The sequence below is a fragment of the Microtus ochrogaster genome, chromosome 15, assembly GCF_000317375.1.
Source record: "Microtus ochrogaster isolate Prairie Vole_2 chromosome 15, MicOch1.0, whole genome shotgun sequence".
Lineage (NCBI taxonomy): Eukaryota > Metazoa > Chordata > Mammalia > Rodentia > Cricetidae > Microtus > Microtus ochrogaster.
The window spans coordinates 34,882,169-34,909,303 of NC_022017.1; the positions used below are offsets into that span (position 1 = coordinate 34,882,169).

Here is a 27,135-nt window from a genome sequence, read left to right on the forward strand (position 1 = left end):
GGTAACTCCATTTACCTTACACTGTGTGTTCTGGCATGGATGTGACACCTCTTCACTCTGCAATCTTAGAGAGCTCTTACTAGAAGGGAATTGAAGAGTAAACTAAATATAGGCTTATGCTAAAAGTAAAAGTCTAAGAGCATTTAGTATCTTGTTTCTGTATATGCATCAGAAAGTAAATTCTTGTAATACTACATTTGAATCCTCAGCTCAACTTTGGGATACCAGGCACAGTTTTATTCCTTTTAGCGTAGTTGAATATTATAAAGATTGAAGCTACAACTAGAATGACACACCATTGTTTTTTTTATAAATACAGATTCTTAATTTCTCAGTTGAACAAATGGTTAAAATGAAGATCGAAGAATATATGGTATTAAAAGAAATGTTTTCCCTTTTGTTAAAATCTCAGAGGACTATCTCAAAGGATAATTAATTTCAGAAAATAATGAGATAAAATATTACATTGAATTTATGATTAGTGAGAGCATTTTTTTAATATAGGCAAATAAAGTAAGAATATTGCTTCCTTTAAAAAAAAAAGTTTGTGCCAGGATGTGTGAGAATAGCAATAATGATTAGAAATTTTAATTGGAAATTAAGACTGATTTATGTTTTCAATTGAATCATTTAATTCAGTGTCACTTTTTAAATGTCACATAATTTTTCAGCTTCCTAGTGTACTTTTCTGGAAAATGTAATAAAAGGTTCAAAACAACTCATGTAACCTCAAATAGTTGAATAATACTTGCTAGGCTTCCTAAGGATAAAATGTTTTATATAAACCTGTGGGACAATCCTCTGTACAGAATTTTTTTAAGTTTATGTTCTCCAAAAGTCTTAACAGTTCAGAGGTATTGTCATGAGTAATTGTGTAAACTGTGTTTTTTGTCCCCTAACAATTTTCTTTCACTAGTAAATGTTTAGATTTCCAGACTCCACTCCTCAGGTCATCCTGTCTATAATATCAGTAGAAAGTTCATTTGAAAAGAGCAATTTTCTTCTTGATTTTCTCCTAGTCATTCCCTCTGGAAGATGGTTTCAGTTTTAAGTATTTAATATATTTTATTCAAAAGATATTCTAAATTGTAAGGTTATTGCAAGTTACACAAACCAAGGGAAAATACAAATTTATCTTCAGATAAATTTTGTCCGCAGAATCATTTTCAGAAGAGCTTAAAGGGATAGATTTTCTCTTAAACCTAGTTGAATATTTAGGGTGTGAAGCCTATATCACTTTGTTTTTATTTTACATATGAGGGATTTTTGTATTCTGGTTCTGTGGTGCTGTTTTCAAAATATACTTGAGTTTGATTCATAAACAGAAACTTTTCCTAAAGAACAAATCGTTTTGTCATTGATGATTATGTTAGTCCTCAGGCTTTTATATTTGTAGGAAGTAGAAAAGAGTAATTTATTAAGCTGTTTGCCTAAAATAGATAATTCATTGGAATATTTCTTTTTACTACAGTGTAGAAAGTTATCTTTATTCCAAATAAATTTATAAAATTTATAAGGGAATCATTTTCTTTCTCTTCAAATTAGGGAGTCTGGAGTGTGCCCAGAAATGATCTAGTTAGTCAATGCTAAGATATTTTTGTTATGATAACATTTATATTATTTCTGATTAAGGCTATGCATATATCTCTCTCTATCTCTCTCTCTCTGTGTAAGTTATATAAACTAAGACATTTGAGTAATACTTGCTAGACTCCCTAAGCATAAAATTTCTAATAAACCTGTGTGCCAGTCTTCTATATGGGATTTTGTAGTTTCTTTATAACCTACAGAAAATGGAACAGTTCAGAAATTACGTTTTAGTATAATACATTAATATTTTAATTGTTGGTCAGGTGATGTGCCAAAGGATTTAATTTATTCCCTGTGCTTCTGTCTTCTTTCACTGGCTGTGCACAGTAGCTATTCGTCACATACTCCACAAGAACTTTCAGCACATGATCCAGTCGTCTAGCATGCTTATTGTTTTATAAATGTTTTATCTGGAGGAAACAAATGCAAACTGGAGGCTTGTTCTGTAATTCTTATTATACAATTAAACATTTTTTAATGTTTAATTATAGCCTATTATTTATAAAGTATGCGATTCTTAAAAAAAAATCTTAGACTGTTTGCTTATTTTTCCCACAAATGTTAGTACTAGGAATGAGGGAAGTCAAGGGGAGAGAAAAAGTTAGTAGGGACTGTGTTAGATTGTCCCAATGAGTTTAATTGCTTTGATATAAAATGTTAAATGTGTCAGTGTATATGTTTTCTCTGAGACTGTAACATAGAACCTTCCTTACTATAGAGTAAATAATGGTAAATTGTTAGGTATAGGTTATCTTCAGGAAGTTTTAAATGTTATTGATAGGAATTACAAGAAAAATGAGAAGCATTTATTTCTTGTCAGTGACTGGTGGTTTTTTACTGATCACACTTAGAATTAGAAGTTTTGTAAGGTGAAAGAATAAATGCAAATAAAAGAATAAATAGAGACCTAGACATAAAATCATTGTTTATAAAAACTTGTTGACTAATCTTGAAAAGAACTTAGTAACTGTTATCATATTCTCTGGGTGGCACCAGTTTTGTGGGTGTAAAAACACTGATATTTCCCCAGCTTTGAACTCTCATTTTGAGATTAGAAACTGTCATTACTTAAATTGTAATGTTCACTCAAGTGAATAAAAGTACTAATAAGAAGTATGAGACTAATCTTTATTTTCTTTTTGTGTATTAAAATTTTTTCATTTATCTTAATGATACAGTGTTACATATTCTGTATATACTTAGTTCTGTAACTAATGAAAACTAGAATTCATTACTAGAATGATTCTTGGTACCTGAGAAGTTAGATTTCATGGAAGGCATGAAGTAAAGAAACCTAGATATTTGTTCTACTCATTGTTTTTTGTCTTCTAAAATTGCACTGTGCTTTATAATGTATTTTTTAGTCTAACCATTGTGTTTCATTGTTAATAAGGCTTTTCTTTATTTAGCTCCTGTTTCACTTATCATCTCTTATTCACTGTTAAACTCTGCATTCTAGTCCTACATAAAGGGGGGAAAAAGGCACCTATGCCTTTGCACATCAAATTGCCACCATCCACAGTTAGCCAGATTATCCTCTGATCCTCTGGAACTTTTTTGTATATCTCTAGAAAAATACTTTTTATAAAAACATTTATAACTGTGGCTTCTCAAGAGGAGAGACCATCCAATATACCTTGTCTCCATACTATTTGATTTTCATTTAGTATTCAAATATCTATTCAGAATATCTATCAGATATCTATTCAAAATTCGAGGGTAGTGGAATTGCTTTAATGTATACTCATGTGAATAAAACATCCTACACATTGAGTCTGTGCAAAGGAATTTGCAAGTGTCGGGCATTATGCTAAACGTAAAGAAGGCACTTACTTGTACTTACAAAGTCTAATAAAGCCAAGAGATATATTATTTGGAAAAAATAGATTGGATTAAATCTGAGCTGTCCTAGATTAGGTCATCTTATCTTGAAATTTGATTGTGAAAGCACTTCAATAATTCTATACTGGTTAGCTGCCTGTGAGATAGTTCTTCATATGTGATTAAAGCTAACAGGCTCGAAAGGGAATTCAAGTGTCAAGGTATATAATATCCGCATGCATAATTCTTAAAAGGGGGCAATCCATACAAATTCAAGTCTTCCCCTACTTATCATTAGCTATGTGATATGGGCAAGTTATTTATCATTTCTTCTCAATTGTAAAATGAAGATAAGAATATTAACTTTATTTGTGAAGAGTATGTATGAATTATTTCATGTTAAGCATGATATAAAGAATCATGGCATACAAGTTAAACCACAATCATTTTAAAGTAGTTCCCATCCAAGGTTTTACTTTTAGTTTTCCATAGTTAGCTATAGTTTGAAAATATTAAATTGAAAACTCTAAAAATAGACAATCCATAAACATGCCATTCTGTAGCATAATAAAGTCTTGCACAGTCCCAAGTAGTGTGTGAATCATCCTTTCCTCCAGCCAGAGTATCTGTGCTGTCTCTGCTGCCTATTACAGTGTGTCTGTCCAGTCACCTGTCTACTACTGCAGTACATTTAGCCAGGTACTATCACTTACTCCATATTGTTACAGTCATTGTGTAATCTCTAATCACAGGATAAAAAAGAATAGTACAACACAAAAAGATACTCTGTCAGACTACCTTCATAAAATTTTATTATCAAATATTGCTATAATTATTAGTTTTTACCATTAATCTTTACTGTCACTAACCTATAAATTAAACATTATTGGTATATATACAGAGAGGATAACATCGTATATATAAGATACATTCGTTTTATGTCGGTATCCACTCAGAGTCTTGGAACATGCTCCTTGAATATAAGATATATGTATGGAGGGACACTACTGTTGTTACCTTGTCTTTAAACAGACCCCATTTTACCGGATCCAAAGCAAAGCTCTTCACTGACTTATTTCTCCCCCTTTAGCAGACTATAGACTATTCGTGTTAGATGGATTGGCATAGAGGATTTGAAACTGTGTTGTCCTGTTTCCTGCAGCTTGACTTGTATAGTTCTTTGTAGAACCCACAAAAAAGATGGAAAAAAGTTGTGTGTAGGAAACAAGTTGTTTTGTTAATTACAATTTTTTATGTAATATGTTTTGATCCTATTTCCTCCCCTCCCTCTATTCCCCCCAGTCTTCCCACCAAACTTTGTATTTTTCTTTCTCATTCTCAAAAAAGCAAGAAAAACAAAAATCAAGACAAACTGAAAGAAAAGAAAATCAATAAGAAGGAATAGCAAAACAGAAGTGCACACATAGAAACAAAACCAAATCATGAACTCTGTGTTGTGTTGGTCAGCTGCTCCTGGGCACAAGTCCTTCCCTAGAGTGTGGTTGACCTATCCAGTGGCACTCCATTGGAAAAAAATATTGATTTTCCCTTTCCTAACAGATATCAATTACAATAGCTTTTGGTTAGGGGTGGGAATTTGTGTCCCCTTCCCCTTCTTAGTGCTGGTATCTTGCAGTGACAAGTTCTTAAATAAGTTTGACTGCATACCAAGTAGGTCCTAACTTTCAGAAGGCAGTAGAATATGAGTAAATAGCTTCTCAAATTTTCCTTTTTTTTCTTTGTTTTGACTTGGACTTTTTTTGTTGTTGTTGTTGTTCCAGAAAAAAGTATAGGCACATTCAGTTTTATAAGTGAGAAAACTGAGTTTTGAAAAGAACTTTTTTAAGGATTTGTACTTGTAGTGGAATAAAGCAGGTAGGGCATTAATAATTTTTTAGGAGTGGATTCTGTGATATCCTGATAGATATTCACATTTTGGATACAAATTAAAAAGAATATTTAGCTTTTTTATGTGTGTGTGTGTGCTAGCTAAGTGTATTGAAAATAAGGTACCCGGTCTTTATGCCTTGTTCATGACCTACCAGAGACGAATATATAGAAAATACATAGGAATTTACAAGCTGAGAATGAGACTAGAAGGTGTTAGAATTTAAATAGTATAAGAAGACAAAAGTACCAGTGAGTGGTAAGTTTTTAATGACATGCTGTGTAATAGTTTATCATAAGAATTTTTAATGCTTATGCAAATTGATCGCTGCATTAATACAGTCTTGTGGTTTGAATAAATTTTTAATGTCAGCACTTTTTCTCAGTGGTCATTTTGAGCCTTTGCTGTCAGTGAAAGACGTTAGATCATACTAAGGGAAAAAACACATCTAGAATAAATAAAATTTTGACTAAACCCATTTCCTCTGTAAAATTCAAGATACTATTTGTGTTTAATGTTATCTAGCCTTAAAATTTCCTTTTCCTTCAATAGCATGCCTGTGCATGTTTGTAAGGCCAGACAGTTTTGTGGTTTACTTCTTAGCTCAGTTCTTGTTCCTTGCTGCTGCTGTTCTTGTTTGTGTTTAATTGGAAAAGACCCATACTGTTTAGAAATTTTGCAGTGCCTCAAGTAGGATCTAACATGGGTGTAGTCTCCTTAGTAGCAGTTCTGAGCTTCCTTACTTTGAGGTTTCTAAATGGTAGTGGTTGCATCTCATTGAGAACTAATTCCCCTCTAACTTTCACTTACTGGTCCTTAACAAACTGGCGCTATGTATTTGAAACTTTATACACAGTAAATATGAAGAGTATTTGAAAATAAATGTTACATCCTACTTGAGGTTTTTGGTGGTGATATTTTTTGGGTTTTTTGTTTTGTTTTGTTTTTCCAGAATAAGTGGGGGGAGTCCCTAATTTTCAGGCTTCATGGACATGACATAGTTTACAGACCTTCTCCCATTGACATTTCTCAACTCATGACAAAGTCTTTTTGTTACTGTACCTCTTAAAATACAGAGGCCAAAACTGAACTGACTACTTTAGATGTGGTATGACTTATTACAGAATACAATAAAACTATTATTTGGCTCTTGTACTTGTATGAATGCAGCTTGAAATTTGCATTACATTTTTTGGCAGCAGTATTACCCTTTGATCATATTGAGCTTATGGTCAGCTAAAATGTTGCCTGTTCATGTGAGCTGCTTTAATCTAATTTTTCTCTATTTCACTTGTCAGTTAATACTTTGAAAGTATAGGATATTTCATATGTTATTATAAAGTCTACCTGAATTTTTTTTTTATTAAGCTTCCTCCAATTTGACTGCCTGAAGACATCAACTGACTTTGTGTAAACCAACACATTATCCATGGTGCTTTTCACATGCTGGTTTACTTTCTTAATGTTGACAAGTGAGGAAAAAAAAATACTTTGTGTTAGGTTAACCTTTGGTAGGTGTAGTACTTTATCATAGTCTGTTTGATTTTAGGTCTCAATCTCCTCTCATCACAGATCATTCATCCAGTGTGAATTTAATGCAGCCATAAAATGTGTTAGAAACTGGCAAATCTGGTGCACCAGTGGACAACACAAGTTGCCCTTATTTGTGGTGTGTGTGGCCATGTTCAAGCACATTTTTTAGCTTGTAATTCTGCCAGTGGCCCTTGCCCACTCTTGTCCTGGAACCATCATGCCTTAGCTAAGGTTTGGACATGGGATGTTGGAGCAGAGCTGAAGCCAGTCCTTAACAGAAAAAAAAAGTTTTATGAGAAATTAGTATTTGTATTCAAAGGCATTATGATTTAGGAGTCAGTTGTTGCTGTATTAAGCCTAGATAGTGTGATGCTGATACCATTCAAGGGTCAAGAGCCATCACGGACACTAGGCACTGTCCGAAAGAGCAAGCAGTCTTGGAAGATGCCATAAGTTTTTGTGGATTGTTGGGAAGTAAGGAAGAGGAGTGTGTATTATGAAAGGTTCTTTCAGTTAGAGGGCCTTTCTTGACTTGGAGTCTTGCTTCGAGTATGGATGATAGAGTATGTTTTGAAGCCTGGGTCTGTAGTCAGCAACTCACTGTCAGAACCTCTTAGAACCCAAAAAAATCTTTAGACATGTTTCTATGTCCTGATTCAAATCACCTTTAAAAACAAATTTGTTTCTTAATTTCTTAAATTTTGTGTGTGCATATTGCCTGTCTCTGTATGCGTATGCACCAGGTGTATGCAGTACTTGCAGAGGCAAGAGGGGGAGTAGGGTGCCCTGGGATTAGAGTTACAGACAGTTGTGAAATATCATGTGGGCATTAGTTGTCAAACCCTGATCCTCTGGGAGAGCAGCCAGTGCTCTACTGAGCCATCCCTCCAGCCCGTCAGAACAAGTATTTAACAGGATATGCTGATCCAAAATGGTTATTAAAGCGTGCTTTATAAACCTGAGGTCACAAGTCACCATATAAAATAGGAATCTATCCAGTTGAACTGTTTATGTAGTGTGTCTAGAAATTTTGAAGTACTAATACTCATTTTACTCATGTTTTTCAAATTTCCATTGTGGTGTCTATTTGTGCACCTTATTTTGCATTTGATCTTTCAAGACAAACTAGTTTGGATTTCTATAAAGAATCTGTTTCCTTAACCTGAGAAGTGAGGAAGAAAACACTTGGCTAGGGGTCAGAGGAGGTTGTGTTTGGTTTTTTGGTTTGGTTTGGTTTGGTTTGGATTGAGACAGGGTCTCACTATGTAGCCTTTGCTGGCCTGGAACTTGCTGTGTGAACCAGGCTGACCTTGAACTAATAGAGATATACCTGTCTCTGCCTCCTGAGGGCTAGGATTCTGAAATTAAAGATGTGTGCCACTACTACTGTGCCCGGCGTTTTTTAGGAGAGTTTTTTTTAAAGCCTTTAAAACAATGACATGAAATTTTCTATAACTGTTCATTGTCCTGGCCTCTAACATTCATCACATTATCAAAAAGAATCATAAGCCTCTGGGAGACCTCTAGTCCTGACACAAGGATGTGGAAAGCGCCTGTGCTTAAGAACAGGGGAGTTGGGAATGGAAAGAAGCTAGGAAGCCTACAACCAGGGGAAATAAATACCAAAAGGAGCTAGTTTCTTGTTACTCAGGTTGTTACGTTTTATTTTAATCTGTGAATTCTAAGCACTTTTTTTGGTGGTGGGGGGGGTTGAGACAGGGTTTCTCTGAAGCTTTGGGGCCTGTCCGGGAACTAGCTCTGTTGCTCCAATTCACAGAGATCCGCCTCCCTCTGCCTCCCAAGTGCTGGGATTAAAGGTGTGTGCCACCACTGCCCAGCTTCAGCACTTCTTTCTCATTCCTTGGAAATGATCAAATCTGTACACGTATTTTTTTTCCTTGATCTGCTTGGTAGTATGAATGAGGTGTTTCCCCATATGGTCAAACAGATACTTGGTCAACAGTTGGTAATAGTGTTGAGGAGGCTATATGGCCTCACTGAAGGACATATTCACTTGGGGCAGACTTTAAGGTTTAAAGCCTCTTACTGTCTCCAGTTCATTCTCACTGTTCCTGATGCCATGCCTGGTTCTTGCTGCCATACTTCTTCTCTGTTATGGTGATGGACTCTTTGCTCTCTGGAACTGGAAGCTCAAAATAAACCCTGTCTTCTAAAAGATGACTTGGTTGTGGTGTTTCTTTTTGTAACAGTCCTGGCTGTTCTGGAACTTGCTTGGTAGACCAGGCTGGCCTCAAACTCACTGAGATCCACGTGACTGCTTCCCAAGTGCTGGGATTAAAGGCATGCACCACCACTGCCCGACTTTCTTTCTTGTACTATTGTTTGTTGGTTTTGTTTTGAGGTAAGGTCTCACTCCATAGCCCAGGCAGTTTTGAAACTCATTTTATACTCTAGGCTGACCTCAGATTCACAGCAGTCCTATTCACTCAGCCTCCTAAATGCAGGAATTATAGACATGAACCACTACATACATCTTCAGGTCTGTTTTTCTTTAAACAACTTTATTAACATTTAAACATTATACGGTAAACTGTATGAATTGAAAAGTAAGATTTGATAAGCTTTGACATGTTTACACTCGTGAAACCACCATCAGATTCAAGATACTGAACATATCTCACTCCCACATTTTCTGGTCCTCATTTAAATCCTCGCCTATTTCCTAGGCAACCACTCTTTGTTTTCTTTCACTTTGCATTTATTTGTATGTCTTGGCATAAACTACACTTTCTTCTTTTGTGCTAACTTATTTATGCGTCATGATTATTTTGAGATTTATTCATGCTGTATTTCTTCATATATCAGTGGTTGTTTCTTTATTGCAAAATAGTATTCTGTTGTGGGTATGGTAATAGTTTGTTTTTCAAAGAAAGTGAACATAAAACTAAAAGCATAAAGAGAATCATAAATTGGTAACTAGATTTATCAACATTAAAAAACTCTACTCATTTCAAGAGACACTATCTTCTAAGAAATAATGTATATCCATTCAACTGCTGATAGACTTGTGGGTTTTCTAATTGTTGACTTTCAAAAGTAAAGATTACATGACTATCTGTGAATGTGTTTTTGTATGTATATGAGCTCATGCTTTGAAGTACAATGGCTAATTCATTTGATAAATATAAGTTTACCTCAAGAAAGTTTGGTATCGCCGGGCGATGGTGGCGCACGCCTTTAATCCCAGCACTCGGGAGGCAGAGGCAGGCGGATCTCTGTGAGTTCGAGACCAGCCTGGTCTACAGAGCTAGTTCCAGGACAGGCTCCAAAGCCACAGAGAAACCCTGTCTCGAAAAAAAAAAAAAAAAAAAAAGAAAGAAAGTTTGGTATCTTTTCATGCTTATCTTCCATTCTATATCTTCTATGAAGCATCTGTTTGAATTATTTATACATTTTTTAAAATTATTGGTTTGTTCCCTTAAGTTTTGAAGATTCTTCCTATGGTCTAATCATATAATATATTTGACTTACAGGTATTTTTTGTTAGTCTGTCATTTGTGTCTTCCTACTCATTCTCTCCACCCCTGCCTGTGTGTATATAATAACTATTTGTGTGTACCCAAACACACACACAGGTGACTGCAGAGACCTGAAGTTACAGGTGGTTGTTAGCTGTCCAACAAAGTTCTAAGAACTGTACTGTGGGAAGAATAGTACTTGCTCTAAACCACTGAGCCATTTCTCTAGCTCATTATTTCTTAGCAGAATTGTCTCTTGAAAGAGTAGGGGTTTTTTAATGTTGATAAATCTCATTACCGGTTTATGATTCTGTGGATCAAGCCTTAGTGTTATATCTACTTTTTCCCTCTAGTACAAGATCACAAAAGTTTTAGACTTATATGTAGGTCAGTGATACATTTGGGGCTAAGTTTTGTATATAGAAAAAAAATTGGAAAAAAAGATATTGTTACAGTAACATTTGTCACTTTTTGGAAACCAGACTCTTACATTAACTTGCCTTTACATATTTGTCCACAATCAGTTGTCTACAATTCTGTTTTCAGATTCTATTCTGTCCAGTTGAAGTGTTTGTTGATTTTGATTCCTGTACTGCATGATTGTGGTGACAAAAGCTTTATACTTAGTGTTTAATATAAAAAATGAGTGTTGGTGTTATACAGTATTAGTTAATTACTTTGATTCTTTTTAAAAACTCTTTTTGCGGGGGCTGGAGAGACGGCTCAGAGGTTAAGAGCACCGGCTGCTCTTCCAGAGGTTCTGAGTTCAATTCCCAGCAACCACATGGTGGCTCACAGCCATCTGTAATGAGATCCTGCAGTCAGACATGCAGACAGAATCCTGTATACATAGTGAAGAAATAAATTTTTTTTTAAAAAAACTCTTTTTGCTAGTCTAGATTCTTTATATTTGATGAGTTTTCAGATGCAGTTTCAGATTTTTGTTTTTGTTTTTGATTACTGAGAAGTGAGACGTGGAGACTCATGCCTTTAATTCCACCACTGGGGAGGCCTAAGGTAGAAGAGCAGTAGTTTGAGGATAGCCTGGGCTACATAACATATTCTAGATAAGACTCTGAAATGAAACTCTGTCTTAAGGGGGAATAAAAGGCCAATGGAGATTTTGAGTAGGGATCTATCAGATCTATAGGTCACTTTGAAAGTAATGAACATTTTAAGTATAATGAGCCTCTGACTTATGAACTTGGTGTAAGCACTCTATTCGGGACTACCTTAATTTCTCTTAGCTCTTTCACTATTCTTTTTTCATCCTATATTAGGATTGTTCTCTTTATTTTCAATATACCTTCTTTAAAAAAAATAAGACTTCTTTTTAAAAGGTCCAGATGTTATTTAACCTGTCATTTTTCATGTTTGTTGAGACTGATAGAAGTTGCAGGTTCATTGTTTTAAGAATCTAGTCTTGTTTGAGTCATCTTTCCTGTTATTTTGTCAATACAAGATTATTATAGCTTTAAAATATTTTACAAATTTAAAATATAGGTGATTTGGAGCTTAAATAATTTGACTGGATTATGTGCTCTTACCTAAATAGAAAATGTTAAAAATGTTGAAGAATTTCTAAGTTCATATTTTAAGTATTACTTTTATTCTATCCTCTTCCGTCAATCAAGTCACATAATACTTTTGAGTGCTAGTTTATCAAGTAAAATAATACCAATTTTATGGATCCACAATAAAGTGGATTGAAAGGAAATTTTCTAAAGAGCCTAGAATAGTGATGTTATATGAGTACAGTTTTCACTTTATTTGTTGCTTCAGTCAACAAATGAGTGCCTGTTACTGTCCTAGATTACATGAGTAAAAATGTCAGGCAATCATCCTGCTTTCATTGATCTTTTATCCTAACATGTTGTGACGGAGTCATTCAGAAAATATGGAATGAAATAAACTATATCATTTTTGATTGTGAAAAGTAAGGAATCAAAGAGGGAGCTTTGGGAAAGAATCAGTGGAGTAGGTGCCCTCTTGATGTGTGTCATTAGGGCAGAGAATAGGTAAGATGAAAGTAGAAACTTCAGTATTTGATGGGGCCCTGCATGGTAAGTGATATGTAAAACTAACCTCTAGAGTAGGGAAACTAGGCAAACTGAAAGAATTTTTTCAAAAACCTTAAGAATACTAATAAAGTACAGTAGTCAGAGGGGTCTATTGAGCCACAGTGAGAAGACAGGATTGCATTCTTAATGCTGAAGACATGGCAATGTCATGATCGTAGGTAGGTGTTACTGTGTATTGCCAGGGACTTTTGGAAATGGCAACCTAACAGACATCAGCAAGCTCATTGAATTCAGTAGGGTGACTTTCTAGTAGTTTAGGAAACATTAGAGCACTGGTTCTCAACCTGTGGGTCATGACCCCTTTGGGGTCAAACAACCCTTTCACAGGGGTTACATATCAGATATCCTGCATGTCTGATCTTTGAGTTGTGATTCCTAACAGTAACAAAATTACAGTTATGAAGTAGGAGCAAAAATAATTTTATGGTTGGGGGTCACCATAACATGAGGAGCTGTATTAAAGGGTCTCAGCATTAGAAAGGGAGCAAAAGGTTGATTTTTCCTGATCCAAAAGCCCAGCCAGACTCTAGGAAAACCATGTCTGGGCTATCTAGAGAAAAGACCTTCTACTTTGCTTAAATTTAATAGGAATTATTATGTACTTCTATGTGACTTCCAATATTTGTGGCTTTGCCTTTTGAAGTTCTTATGCCAGTCCACCAGCTGAATAAATAAGTATGTAGCTTTGGTTTCTTATAGAAGCATAGTAACTAACCATGTGGAGGCAGTGGTCTTCAGTAAATATGTACAAGCATTGGTTATTGGTACATGATTCTATTATAGAATATTGAAATTACTGAGCTGAATTGAACCTTGAAAATTAGTCTTTCTTTTATAGATGAAAGAATTTTGATTTAAAGAGAGTAACATTGACAAAAACATAGACTTGGTTTGGGGTATCTTCTTAGCTGCCAGGTAAAGAGATTTTTGAGGAAAATATGGAGCCAGGAGCATCCATTTGCTATGTCTGCTGCATTTTTTGGTATTGGTCTTCTGTTTCACACATATATTTATGCTTTTTTTGTACTTAAGACATTAGGTTAAGTCATACAGCCACACAATTAGTGTCAAAACAGATAAGTAAATGTAAGTTAAATACTGTGATAAAGACAAGCTTTGATTGTGGTAGAAACATGTCTGTTAAGTAGCTTTAATGCCTTTTCCCTCATAGATTTTAATGTCCTTAGACTGTCTTCAGTGATATATTACATTGCCTTGTCTATTTGGACCTAATTGTATTGTCATCATGTCCCCCCACCCACACCCCTGCAATAGCCTATACCTAAACACCCTAGTTTGAAACCCTTGAGTCAGGCTTGGTGAGTTAATCTGTATCTAAACAATACTTGTCTGTACAACCACTGTGGTGGCAGCATGTATTATTTTAAATAAAAACCAAGTTAGAAGCCAGCAGGTGTAGCTAAGTGGTAGAGCAGTTGAATAGCATGCATAAGCCTATGGGATTCATCCCTAACAGGTGCGCGCGTGCACACACACATACACACACAGGCGGGGGTGGGGTGGGGTGGAGACTATGCCACTGAACTATCTCCCCAACCTTCCTTATTCTTTTAAACGGGGTTTCACTTACTTGTCCAGGCTGGTTTTGAACTTGTAATCCGCCTGCCTCAGCCTCCCAAGTAGCTAAGATTATAGGCACATGTCACCACATCCAGCTAATTCTCTGTTTTTAAGATAATTTCAAAAGGAAACTGAGGAACAGTAATCTTTTTGCTTGTTAATTTGTGCTGCTTAACTTTATGGCATGCCTGATCCTGAAAGAACTAGCACATGGAAGTTCAATGTTGGTTTGTATTCAGAATCTTAAGACTCCAGAAATGCATTCAGAGAACAAGTGATAAAAGAGTTCTAATGTAATTAGGGAGAAGCCGTAGCTTCCTTTTAAGCCTCTCTCTTTCAAGGGCTTATAATTTTCTATAAAACTTACATTATCTCATGGAAAGGTGTATTTTAGTTTAGCTCTTAATTCTGTTTTATAAAGTTTGAATTGAAAGGAAAGATACTTTTTGTCTTCCACACATACTTCTATTTTTAGAGCTCATTTCTGTACCCCAGAGCCTACCTTTGTTTAAAGACTATCTTTTATCTACAAAAGACTGTCTGAATTTATGTATCCATAAGATAAAAATCTATAAATATGGCATACATTGTTGGGAATGTAAGTTGATTCCTGACAGCTGTATTACGTCTGCACAAAATATTAGATGACAGTCATTTTTGACAGTCTAATGTGGCAGGTGATCTGACATTATCCTTCTCTGGGGTCATGTGAGGATGAAGATATTCATTTTTGTCTCTCTCCTGGGTCTTACAAAGAAGAAAACTAGAATTTTAGAATTTTAAATGAGAAAATTGGACCCAAATTATGAGTGTGGCTGCTTCCCTCCTTTATTTCATGATAATCAAGGAATGGAACTGTGAATGTCCTTTTTTCACAAGGACAAATAAGGTATCCAAAGATAGGACTTTAGTCCGTTTAAGGTATCTTTAGCTGTATTACACTTGACACTGCCTGGTCATTGAACAGCTCCCTGCAATAATTAATCATCCTTCTCAGCTAACAGTACAGATAGTGTAGCAATGGTAGTGCAAGAGCAGACTCTGGAACCAGGCACTGTGTGTGGTCTGTGGACAGGTTGCTTTTATTTACCAAAATGATGATACAATTCCTACGTCATAGTGTTGCCATGGAGATTGAGTAAGTTCATATATACAAAGCTAGCAAGCCTTATGTAAGGGCTAGTCTTTTTTATAGGTATGCATTTGTGATACCTTTCAGGTTGCTCAATATAATGAAGTTTTCATAAAGAATTTGGCGTTTGAACTAGATCTTTTTAAAAGACTTTAAAAGGTGAGATAGAATTCAAAATTGTAAGAGTCACATAAATAAACTGCTATTGTGCTAAATGGACATGAAATGCACTTCAAAATATCTTCTAAATTGTTCATCTCCATCAGATAGTGCTACTGTAAGCTTTGTTCAAATAAACTTTTTTTTACACTTTACAAAGGTAGAACTGTGACAGAGTTCCTTCAAGACTCTAAATAAAAGATTGTCTGATATTTTTTTAAATCGATTCAAAAAACCTGAACTGAGGATGGAGGGAGAAGTTGTTTAAAGAGAGTTTTAATAGTGGCCCATTGCTCCTGGGTGTAGAGTGTCCCCACTCAGATACTAGGTGCTTATCATGACCTAACTGTTTATTCCTAAATTAAATCTGGAAAGTTTCAATTGCAGGGTAACTTTCTGAATAGTCTTCATTGTAAATAACCGCTGAATTTTTTTAAATATTTATCTTCAAAAATAGTGATCAATTTGTATCCTTCAAGATCAAATGTACTTCCCTCAGTATTTCTGTAATAATAGAATTATGTGTAATCTGTGAATGAAGAATTATTTCAGAGAACATTCAGTATTATCACAGGGCAGTTTCAGTGGTTGGAGTCTCACTCCATGGTACCTTGGCTTGTTGACTGTTTAATCCCATGTGCTGTGGATGTTTGTGTATGACTGGATATCCATTTCTTGTAAACATAATTGCCTTAATGGGCTTTAATTTTTTTCAAGTTATATATGTCTCAGATTAAAGTTAATTTATAAAATACAATTTTACTGCTCTCACTTAAGCTTTTCTCTTTCAGCAAATAGAAAAAGCAAAGTGTTTCAGTGTTGCTTTGTAAGCAAAGTCAACCAAGGTGGGTGCTGTTTCTTTTCTTACCACTTGCATTCCTAACCTAGTTCAGCTGAGGATAAGGAGGAAAATGTTAGACTCTTTCTCAGCATTGATCTACTGCCAGTAAAACTGTTGTATTTATTACCATCTAAATTAGGGCAGTTTTGTTAATGAGACTTGTCGCTTTTAATAATACGATCTGGGAAAACTGAGGTGTATGGTTGCTCTAATCTTTAGATTATTATTTATTATTAATTTTGAAATTCTGTGTTCATTGAGAAGAAAATCCATATTTACATCTAATATAAAAACGTATCCTCATGTGGGATAATATAGATAAGCGTGTAATGAATCTCTTCTGATTAGATAATTCAAGGGAAATTGTTATCTTCCCTTGTTAATTAGTATTGTTTATTAGTTGTCTCTTTTTTTCTCAAGATGTCACAGTTGTCATTCATCTCTGCAGATCTGAAAGTCATTAGCAGAAACAGTGACTGGCCATTTGCTCTGTTCCTCGGTTAGCTTGCTGCCAGGAAGTCTGTGTCTGTAAACATCCCCGACTGGAAGCTGTAAGCCACAGCCAAGCTTTCAGTCAGATGTTTGCTGCTACCGGCTCTTCCCATGCATCTTTGTAGACAGTCCGGACAAAGGATTGGAGCTAAGGAGGCTGTGAAGTGCATGGGGTCACATCAGAAACCTTGAAGGCCATTCATTTACTGCTTACTTACACTGGCAGCTTCTAATGTAGGGGACTGATTGAACATGCTTCTGCTGGGCCTGAGAGGATTTGTTTAAAACAATTTTTAATTCCTATTTCTGTCCTGTCAGTAAAAGTATATTCTTTATAACCTTTCCAGATAGGCTAGAGTTTAGCATCCCAGCAGTCCTGAAAACCAACTTTCTCCCCTATAAATTCTGTAGCGGTTCTTCATCTCTACCACCCAGCAGTCTACCATCCAGGAGTTTCAGTTTCCCCTGTGCTGAAGAGATTTATATGTAAACTTTTGCTTCCTCCTACTTGTTCTCTTTACCCTTCGTGGTGTTACTTACTAATCTTAATCAGAATGTTCTTCTCAAAATCTGCACGATTCAAACCACTAAACCCCTACAACATTTGCTAATGGTTCTGTATGTCTTTGTGGATTAAGTAAAGCTTCTTTGATTGTTTCAAGTTATTGCATGGCTCCGAGTTGCCTTGAAAATAGTTGTATTTTATTTCCTTTTTTTTGTTTCTCCCCAAGTACTAAATAATCTAGGCCTTCTAACATAGATGACAATCAATGTGAATCAATGTACTTTCTTAACACGTTGGGGTTTTTGTTTGGGTGGAATTTTTTTAAGTTTTAAATGTTTTCTCTTATTTTTGTTTGAATTACTGATAGTTTCTAGTCCTATTAAAAATTATCTCTTAAGGTATTACCTCTTCTTTGTTTATTTGAGAGAGGGTCTTACTACTTAGTCCTGGTTGCCCTGTAACTCTTAGAGATTCACCAGCCTTCTGTCTGCCTGATTAATGCTAGCATTAAAGGTGCACACCATTACATTTAGCAGGCATTGATATTTTGTCATCATTACTAAGCTGGATTAGGTCCAGTATAGTCTTAAAAGGTACAGTTCCTGACAATCTAATTTCTTACATCTCTTAATAGCTTTTCTGGAGATATGGATATTATGTCTTTATAATTCCATGTTATATACCATATGCATCAATATATGTATATTGATAACAGCACTCTAATAGTTATGCTATTTACATTTATTTGTTTATTGGTGCTGGAGATTAAACAGTGTTCTCGAATATGCTAAGCAAGGGGCCTACCACTGAACGTCACCTCCAGTTTTTATTACAGATCTGTTTAAGTACTGCTGTGTTAGAAAGGTAGGGTGCAAGACTAATTTGAGAGAAGGGCTTAGTTGTTTCAGACATATATGGGCTTTCTTCTTGTACTTAAAGGCTTAATGATTATCATGTATGTAACATCACTTAAGAAAGAAACATTGCTAGGCACTCACAAAATGTTCCTCGCCAGGAGTAGAGTGTGATGTGTTCATTGGTAATAGAATTATTTTGTTTGGTCAGGTGGCAGTGGTTATTTTTCATAAAAACTTGATGTATAGCTTTAAAATCCCAGTTGGGGAGTGGATAAAAACTACATGGTTTACTAATTTGCAAATGATTTGAGTTTGAAGTGCTTTTTAAAATGGTAAGTCAAATCTAGCTTTAAAAGGGGTGGCCATTCTTCAGAAAGCTGCCATCCTCTGGTTGCCTAGTCTAGTTATTCCTGGATGCTTCAGGGTTAATGACACTCTGTTATGAACATTTGTTGTATGTTATTCTGCCCTAGTAAAGGAAAATCAGAGACCATGTCACCTTGAATCCTTAATGTCCTTGGTTCTGTGTATTTAAGCACAGCCTTTTAGTCATTTGCACATGACTTATTTATTTTTTAACTTTAAAGAACCATAAACTTCTTGTTGGCCTGTAAGGTTGACAGTTGATTTTTGAACCATAAAAGTTGGTTTGTCTTTATTTTCCAGTAAACTTAGAACAGTTTGTTTTCTCAGCCTTTAACTTAGGTTTTCGGGGGGAAATGTATAAATTTTGTCAGAGTTTAGAAATCTCAGATATCCTTTTACTATTTAAGTTTGTTCATATATTTAAGTAGTTCTCAGCCATTCTGCAAATGATTTTATCTCTCAGTGAATGCTTTAGGAATTACTTGTCAGCAAACAACTACAAAAGTTATATCAAGTCTGAGTACAGTGTGCAAGTCCTGTTTAGAAAATGTTCATAGAAATAAACATTTTTGGTTGAATCCTAATTGTCTCTATGGTTCCAAGTCCCTTCTATGCACAACCATATTATTGGCATGATTGAGAAAGGATCATAAGCCTCTAACCCACAATGTCTCCCTTGTTGCATTAGCATGTTCCAGCTTGGATTCTTCTTTTGTTACAACTTCATTCATTGGATTAATGTGAATACATCGTTCAAGTTGATTTTGTCCTCATTATATGGATCACTGTGCCTATTCTTTTTTTCAACAGATTCTATAAAATTGTCTGAGCGTCGAGTAAAAAGCCAAGTGTAAACACAGTAAAGAGTTCACAAGTCCCTCTCTAAGCCAAGTTTCAGTTCATGTAAACATCCTACACTCAGCTGTCATACATGAGTTGGCTGGGATGTGGATGTTTACGTCAGCTGTCTTGGAGTATCCACCACTTAATGTATTGATACAGGACTTAACTGGGCTTACAGGAGTATACCACCATGCCCAACTAAAGGCCACTTGTTGTAAATTCTATTTACATTGAGGTATTCTATGAATATTTCCTGTATTGTTTCAAATAGATACTTATTTTACTATAGATAATTCCAATATTTTGACTTAAAGGTAGTTTGAATCTTATATATCACTGTAATTTAATGCTAATAGTCTTAAAGCCTAGCTTCTGACTCTCCTTCAGCCACTTACCAGCTGTGATAATTAAGAAAAGTATTGATTTTCCTGGGTCTCTTTGCCTTAGTCTGCTGAATTACATCATAGTATATGACAGGATTATTGAGATGAAGTAAGTTAATGTCAGTTAAGTGTTCTTGATATAGGACAGTTATTATTGTTACTATTTTAAAACTCCTTGTGCCACTTGTTTCTAAACACTGTAAAGGTGGAGAAGCTAACACATGACCAGTGTATGGTCTGAAAGCTAGTTTCATATTTATACCTTTCTCAAAAATACTTGCTTTTTATAGTTTTGGTTTTCAGTTCTATGAAATCAGCCTTTCAATATTTGGTGACACATCCACATTCTCCATAGGTGAAAAAGCAACCAAAACAGAAACCACAGAACTACATAAAAGATACTGCAGCAGTTAAGCATGTGTCTGCAAGCTTCTGCTGAGCCTATGTCCAGACTTATTCACATTTAATGTTTCTTTTGTGGAAATTATCTACACTTTAGTGAGAAAACCATAATTAAACTAAGATGTTAATCCTGCATAATGGTGCAGTCCTTTTGTCTTAGCACTGCTAAGCAGACAGAGGCAGCAGACAGATCTCTGTGAGTTCAAGCCAGCCTGGACTACTTAGTAAGCTCCAGGCCTGCCAAGGCTGCATAGTGAGACCCTGTCTCAAACAACAGCCAAACCAAAACAAAAATAAAATAGAAACTTGTTCATGGAAGCAAGTCTTTTTTTCTAGCTTTTTTTTGTTGAATAAACTTAAATATTTTCTTTGCTATTAAGAGGAAGCTGGTTATGCTTTGAAAAACCTCAGACTTTTATGTTTATTTGAACTTTGTTGAATTCTTACAGTATTTTATAATTTATATATACTTTAACAAAAATTAAAAAGAATAACAAGGGGATATAATCTAATAGTAGCTTTATAAAATGTCTTTATCAAATTAGGCATATTTAGGAATTTAGCATCAATTTACCTTTAAACTTTATAGAAGCAACTTTTATCTGTATCAGATATGAAAAAAATGTTACACACACACTTAACAGTTTATACTACCAATGACCTACAGGTTGGAGTTTTCACCCTATTTATTCTTTGTTCTCTTGTTTAATAATCATATATTTATGTCTTGACTTATACTTCCTTGTCTTTTATGTGTGTATATATATATATTTACATATATGTATATAAATGCATTTTTTGCTCGTGTGGACCATCAATTTGACCTCACTTTGACAGGCCACATATTAAACAATAATTGTGTCTAAATTAAAATTTTACTCTTATTGAATGCAGTGAAACATCCCAGGTATACTAAGCTGATAACTCACATTCTTACAAAAAAAAAAAAAAACCAACACACTTTCAAAGCATAAAAAAAAATGTTTTCTGTTGAATATGTTTATCAGTCTTAAATGTTATAAAATTTAAATAAATGTTAAAATACCTCCATTTTCTTCTTTGTTTACTATATTGCATTCAGTTGTATTGATAGCGAACATAATATAAAATTGAATTCCATCCAATAACTGTAAGATATTTTCTGCAATTAAGTTTGAAGATTTTTTTATCTCTTCAGTGATTATTTTCTAGACATTTGACACACACATATGTCTAGTTTTTCCCGTTTTTTTTGGCTTTCCCATTTCAATTCCTAATAGAAGAAACTATGGTGGTACTTCAGTGATGGTTGTTTATGGTGAGGTAATCTATGATATGTAACAGTTTATCTTTTCTATTTTTAGTTTTTAAAAAAGTTTTTTCCACTGATAAGTCTGAAAGAATTTACATAGTAAAATAGTACGCAAAAATATAAAAGAGTAACTATGTGACCTCTTTTCACTGTTTAAACTTCATGTTGAAAGCTTTGTTTTGAATAGAAATGCTATTTCAAAGTTTAACATTCAAATGAAAGATACTTTTATTTTTAAATTTTAATTCTTCATAAAGCTGCCAGTGTATGATGAATCCAAGAGCAGTTTCGTATTTAAGATTTTATTGTTTATATACCAGTTTATTTTATAACGTTCATAATGTCCTTTAATTTTATGAAAAAAGAACAAGTCTCGAGTATTTTGTGATTTCATTAGGCTAAAAAAAACTATTCTGTATATCAGCATCTTAGCTGGAGAACCTGTTCAGCTGCTTTTCTATCTGGAGATTGTCCATGTACAGTCATAACTAGTTGCAAAGTTTTTACTTGAGTTCTTACTTCAGAATGGTTCTTTGAAGAGTGTTCAGCATTTGTCCTTCCTGTCCAAAAGTATTTGGGTCGTTTTTCTTTTTGAAGTAGCTTGAAAAAGTTCTAGTGTCACTTGATCTCTCTCTGTAGTTTTCATAAGAACTTGTAATTCCTCTAGGTGAAGGTGAGCTAGTACTTTAGTAATGATACTTTTGAAATTCTGTTTGGGGGCTTGTTTGTATTCTAAAAGTAAATGCCTAAACATTTATAGTTGCCTTTATACAGTTCAATAATTTGGCCATTAGGAGAAACATTCCTCACCCTACAATCAGTGATTTTCAACTTGCGGGTCAAATGGTCATTTCACAGGGGTTGCATATAAGATATCCTGTATATCATATATTGATATTATAATTCATAACTAGCAAAACTATAGTTATGAAGTAGCAACAAAAAATAATTTTATGGTTGGGGATCTGGTAGTTTGAAAGAAAATGACCCCCAAAGGGAGTGACACTATTAGGAGCTGTGTCCTTGTTGAAGGAAGTGCGCCATTGTGGGGGTGGGCTTTGAGGTAGGTCCCTTTGCTCAAGCTTCTCTCAGTGTGACAGTCAGTTGACTTCCTGTTGGTCTGGAAGATGTAGGCTCTCAGGTATTCTAGCACCACACTTGTCTGTATGCTTTCATGCTCCCTGTCATGATGATTGTGGACTGAACCTTTGAAACTGCAGGGAATTTGTAAGGACAGAGAACTACTAAATTTGCCACCTTCCAGGAGCCTTGACATATTTAACCACTGGGAGTTCATCAAAACCCTGTCCTCCCTTACACAGGGCTTGATTAACTACATCATTGGTTACTGGTGTTCCTGGAAGTTGGTTTATAGACTGAAAAATCTCTAATCATACCTTAGGCTTTCTGGTAACTGTGCCCATCCTGAAGCTATCTAGAAGCTCTGGGCACCAGTCATCTTGCAAGCATAAGGAGTTACTCATTACTGAAGAGGTGGTAAGGGTTTTTAAATAGGTATGAATACTTATTTCCATGTTAAAAAACACATTTGGGAATTAGTCCCCTGATCTAATCTGGGTTCCATTTTGCACAAATAGTGTATCTGAAAACTCAGTTTAAATAATTACAGGAGACAGCAGTGTTCTCTTTATGCCTCTGCAGTTGAGTCACTGAAAACTTGAGAAATGGTATGGGAAAGCTTGGAAGCCATTAGAGTCTTTAGTGATTTCCCTTTCTTTATGAGATGTAGATGTGGAAAAACAATGACTCCTGGCTCAAATCAACCATTAGATGCTTTTATTTCGTGGTTATGGAATATACACATTTCTTGCAGAAGTTTTATTCAAATTATTTCTTAATTACTGTGTTTTCAAGAAACTTCTTAAAATCCTATACATGATACCTACAGACTTCATATCCTTTAGCTAAATAAACACTTTCTTCCCATCTTGTTTTGTGTTTTTATTTTGATCTGTGTTGGAGCCCATGGATGTGGCTCTGTTCCATTTTGACCAAAGGTCAGACAGTCCAGGCCTATTCTTTGCTCCTTCAAGGTTATGACAGCAGGTTTTGCCCAGAGTGTGACTGCCTACAGGATGCTTGGCCTAAGGTATGGTCACTGCATGTCCTTCCTAAACAACAGAATACTTAACTTGGGATATAGTTACTTGATGTTTCATGTATTGAAGAGGTTATTAACTTTGTTCCTTGTTTGTATCATGGTAAAGTAGTCTTGCTCTTCCCCCCTTTTGGATTGGGGTATATAAAGCATATGAAAAATAAACAGGCTCCTCGTTTGTATAGTGGTGAGTATCCCCGCCTGTCACATGGGAGACCGGGGTTCGATTCCCCGACGGGGAGCCAAACAAAAAAGAAAGAGAGAGAGAGAGAGAGAGAGAGAGAGAGAGAGAGAGAGAGAGAGAGAGAGAGAAAAGAAAGAAAGAAAAACAGGCAAATTCAGTGTTCACTGGGTTGCCCTCCTGACTATTCTGTTTCTCTATTTCTTTTGTATCTCTGTTTTGTCTGCCTAATCCACACACCCCTACCCTGGACCGTACAAACCCTGGTGAGGCTCAACCCCTGCAGATCTGTTTTTCCAGTTATCAGAGCTGTTAAATTAGGCTACCAAATCCCCAAATAGGTTGAACAGGGAAGATTTATTTTTTTTAACCCTGGCATAGAGTTGCTAAGCTCTTTTTGGTTGTTACTATCAATATATCTAAGAAGGATACAAGAGGGAGAAAGCTTACTGCTCCTGTCACACAAAGGCAGTCTTCAGAACCCCCCCCCTTGCTTTGTCTCATTCGCCACAGCTGTGCCATACGACTGTCTACTGGTCATAATGAAGACCAAGAAACATAATTCTTTTGTTAGACACTTAGCAGCTTGGTCTGTGTTTTGCAGCTTAGAAAATTTCCTGGAAGAGAAAGTTTCAAGGTAAGTGGCTATTTGGTGAAATGCATCTGGCACTGGCATGAGCACTATGGGATTGGTGTTCAGGAGCATGGTGTGGCCAACTAAATGAATAGATTATCCGACCAACACGGTCCCATAGCTCCAGATTCAGATGTCAGGTAAGTACACAACCAATTACAAAAAAGGAAAGAGAAATTCCACCTTCCGAAGTGAAAATTACACTCACCCTGGGGCATGAAATTTTCTAGCTGTGCGCTTTGGGAGTTTAACCACAATTGATGGGGGATGGCAAGAAAACCGAATTAACCATGCTAAAGTCCATGGAGGTTGTAGCCTCACGAGGATGAGTATAGAGTTCTACACAGTCCAAGAGGACTTTAAAACTTAGGGAACATTGGTAATAATTCTGTGTGAGAGGGACCTTGGTGGTGGGTGAGAGCCCACAGCGGTTGTTGGACAGACATAGACAGCTGAGTAGTTAATTGAGAGGAGAGGTAGAGACCTAGTAGCCTCTTCAGAAGAACAGCTTGAAGAGAGCTGGGATGGGCGGAGCTTGTCTCTTATAAAGGGAACTTTTGCAACTGTGTACAAAGTAGTAAGGTAGCAGTCATAGGACCCTGCCTGGGCTGGCCAAGGTGCTGCCTGAATCCTAACAAGTCACCGCTTCCTGATTGACAGTCTTCTGTAATGTCTTGCATAGATTTGGGATGGTTAATTATACACATGCTTACCTGAACAAACCTATTTAGTATTATACCTGGACTTTCCTGGGTTTGTCATAGTCCTCTTTGCTGGTTTAAGGTATCATTCTGCAATAATAAACCGCAACTGGCAGTGTAGCCATATGCCCAACTTCTGAGGCAGTGACCTGGACAGTGATCTTGAGAACACTGATAGGACTCATTCAAGAATGATTCGATGAACAACAGGTCATATGTGGCCTGAAAACACCTAAAATATATGCTGTCTGGTTTTTCAGGAATTTCAACACTTGGTCCACAGCTGCTGGCTTGTATGGGATGGTTGTGGAAACAGGAGGAGGTGGAGCCATGTTGGAAGAAGTGGGTCACTAAGAGCATTTCTGCTCACTCGGCTTCCTGACTGGGTGCAGTGCAACTACCTGTGACCTCAAGCTCCTTCCACTATGATGCCCTTACCATGAGAGACTGTGCACCAAGATAAAAACTTCCTAAAATTGCTTTGTTCAAGTAGCTTATCACAGCAACAAGGAAAGAAAGAAATATGAAGAAGTTTTTCTCTAAAAGTAGGAAATATCAGGGCTGGTCTGATGGCTTAATGAGTTAAACTGGTGCACCAGCCTGAGAACCTGAGTCCCATCCTCCAAACACCTGAAGGTAGAAAATGGACTCCACAGAGTTGCCTTCTGCTCTTCATGGCATTCGTGCCCACTCACATTGTTCATGTATGCACACAAACATGCACAGAAAGATTTGACAATCAGAGATGAAAGAAGTGAGCCCAGACATCGAAATAAAAAGTTCATCATTTAAATGTATTTATTTAATTCAGCATAGCTTAGAAGTTATGATTATGCTTATGTCAACTTAGAAGTTGTAATGATTGTGCTAAAACTCTCAGTTGCTCAAACTGGATTTCTTAAGACTAAAAATAGTCCTTAGTAAGTGGCCCAAAGTCATGTGAAATTCTTGTCTTAATTGAAGACACCTTTCTACCAGAAGTACTTTATTGTTAATAAGCTTAGTTATTTGACCTGCAGAAACTTAGAAAGTGATCTTCAGAGTGGAAAGAAGCATATACCACAAAACGTAGGTATAGAGTAAGGGACTAGAAGCTACAGATCTGATTAGGAAAGGAAAACGGATAATTAGGATAGATGGCGTGACCAAGAATCAGAGACTAGATGTACTAGGGACCTAGAATAAAACCAAATACTACTGGATTAAAAAAAACAATAGTAATAAACTGACTAAATATTCTGCTGTACTCATAGGTCAGTGCCTCACTCAGCCATCAACAGAGAGGCTTCTTTCTGAAGATGGAAACAAAACACAGGGACCCACAGTCAAAACACTATGCAGAGAGTGAGAAATTTGGAATATTCAACCCTAAATGGGTTATTTCCATCAAGTCCTTCCCCTCAGAGCTCAGGAAACCCTGCAAAAGAGGAGGTAGAAAAAAAAGAGCCAGAGCGGATAGAGGAGACCAAAAAAGCAAGGCCCAGTAAATCAACATGATTAAAGCTCATGAACTTTGAGATACTAGAGCAGAATGCACAGGGCTTGCATGGGTCTACACCAGGTACTCTATATTTGTATTTTGATTCCAGCTTAGTTTTTTTATGGAGTTCCTGGGTGTGTGAATGAGCGGGTCTCTGAGTCTTATGCCTTCTCTTGGACTCTTCTGTTTGTCTTGTCCACCTCCAATGTGATGGTTTGCTGTAGGAATTCCTACAGCCAGCAGCTTTTAAGTTATCCACCCGCTTGGGCATTGCCTCTCATACTATAGATACCGATGTAAAGCACATGGCAACCTATCTCTTCCAACAGTGAATTTGGTTCCTGTTCCCCGTCATGCAGGGGACTGTAATCTATTAGTCTACGCCTAAATAAATAATACTCTATTATACTCAATTCTGAGCAAGTGTGGGATTTCGTTTAAGGATCCATCTTCTTCTGGCATCCCACGTGTATCCAAACTCCACACCTACCAGGTGGACCTGCTTAAAGGCCTACCAGTCCACAGCCCAGAAAGTCACTCACCCCTACCTGCCTGGCTTGTTTTCACCTAAGTGGTTTTTTGCAAAGCCTCTGCTACAGTGAAGAAATTTCCCAAGCTCACACTCACACACTGCTGCATGGCAACATGCACAGCTTCCAGTTGTACCCCCAGCTCCTGAGTTCTGGACTTCTTGCTCCGTGTATGGAATTGATTTAATTGCTTTTAATTTGTCAAGCAAAGCATACTTTTTGGTATTTAACAAACACCAAGGTGAA

At 36.0% G+C, this 27,135-nt stretch overlaps 1 non-coding gene across 1 annotated transcript; it reads left to right on the top strand.

Moving 5' to 3' along the window:
* The first annotated feature begins 23,533 nt into the window (after positions 1–23,533).
* On the top strand, positions 23,534–23,605 carry Trnad-guc. The gene has a single exon. It is a non-coding gene; the product is annotated as a tRNA-Asp (tRNA).
* Positions 23,606–27,135: the final 3,530 nt, after the last annotated feature.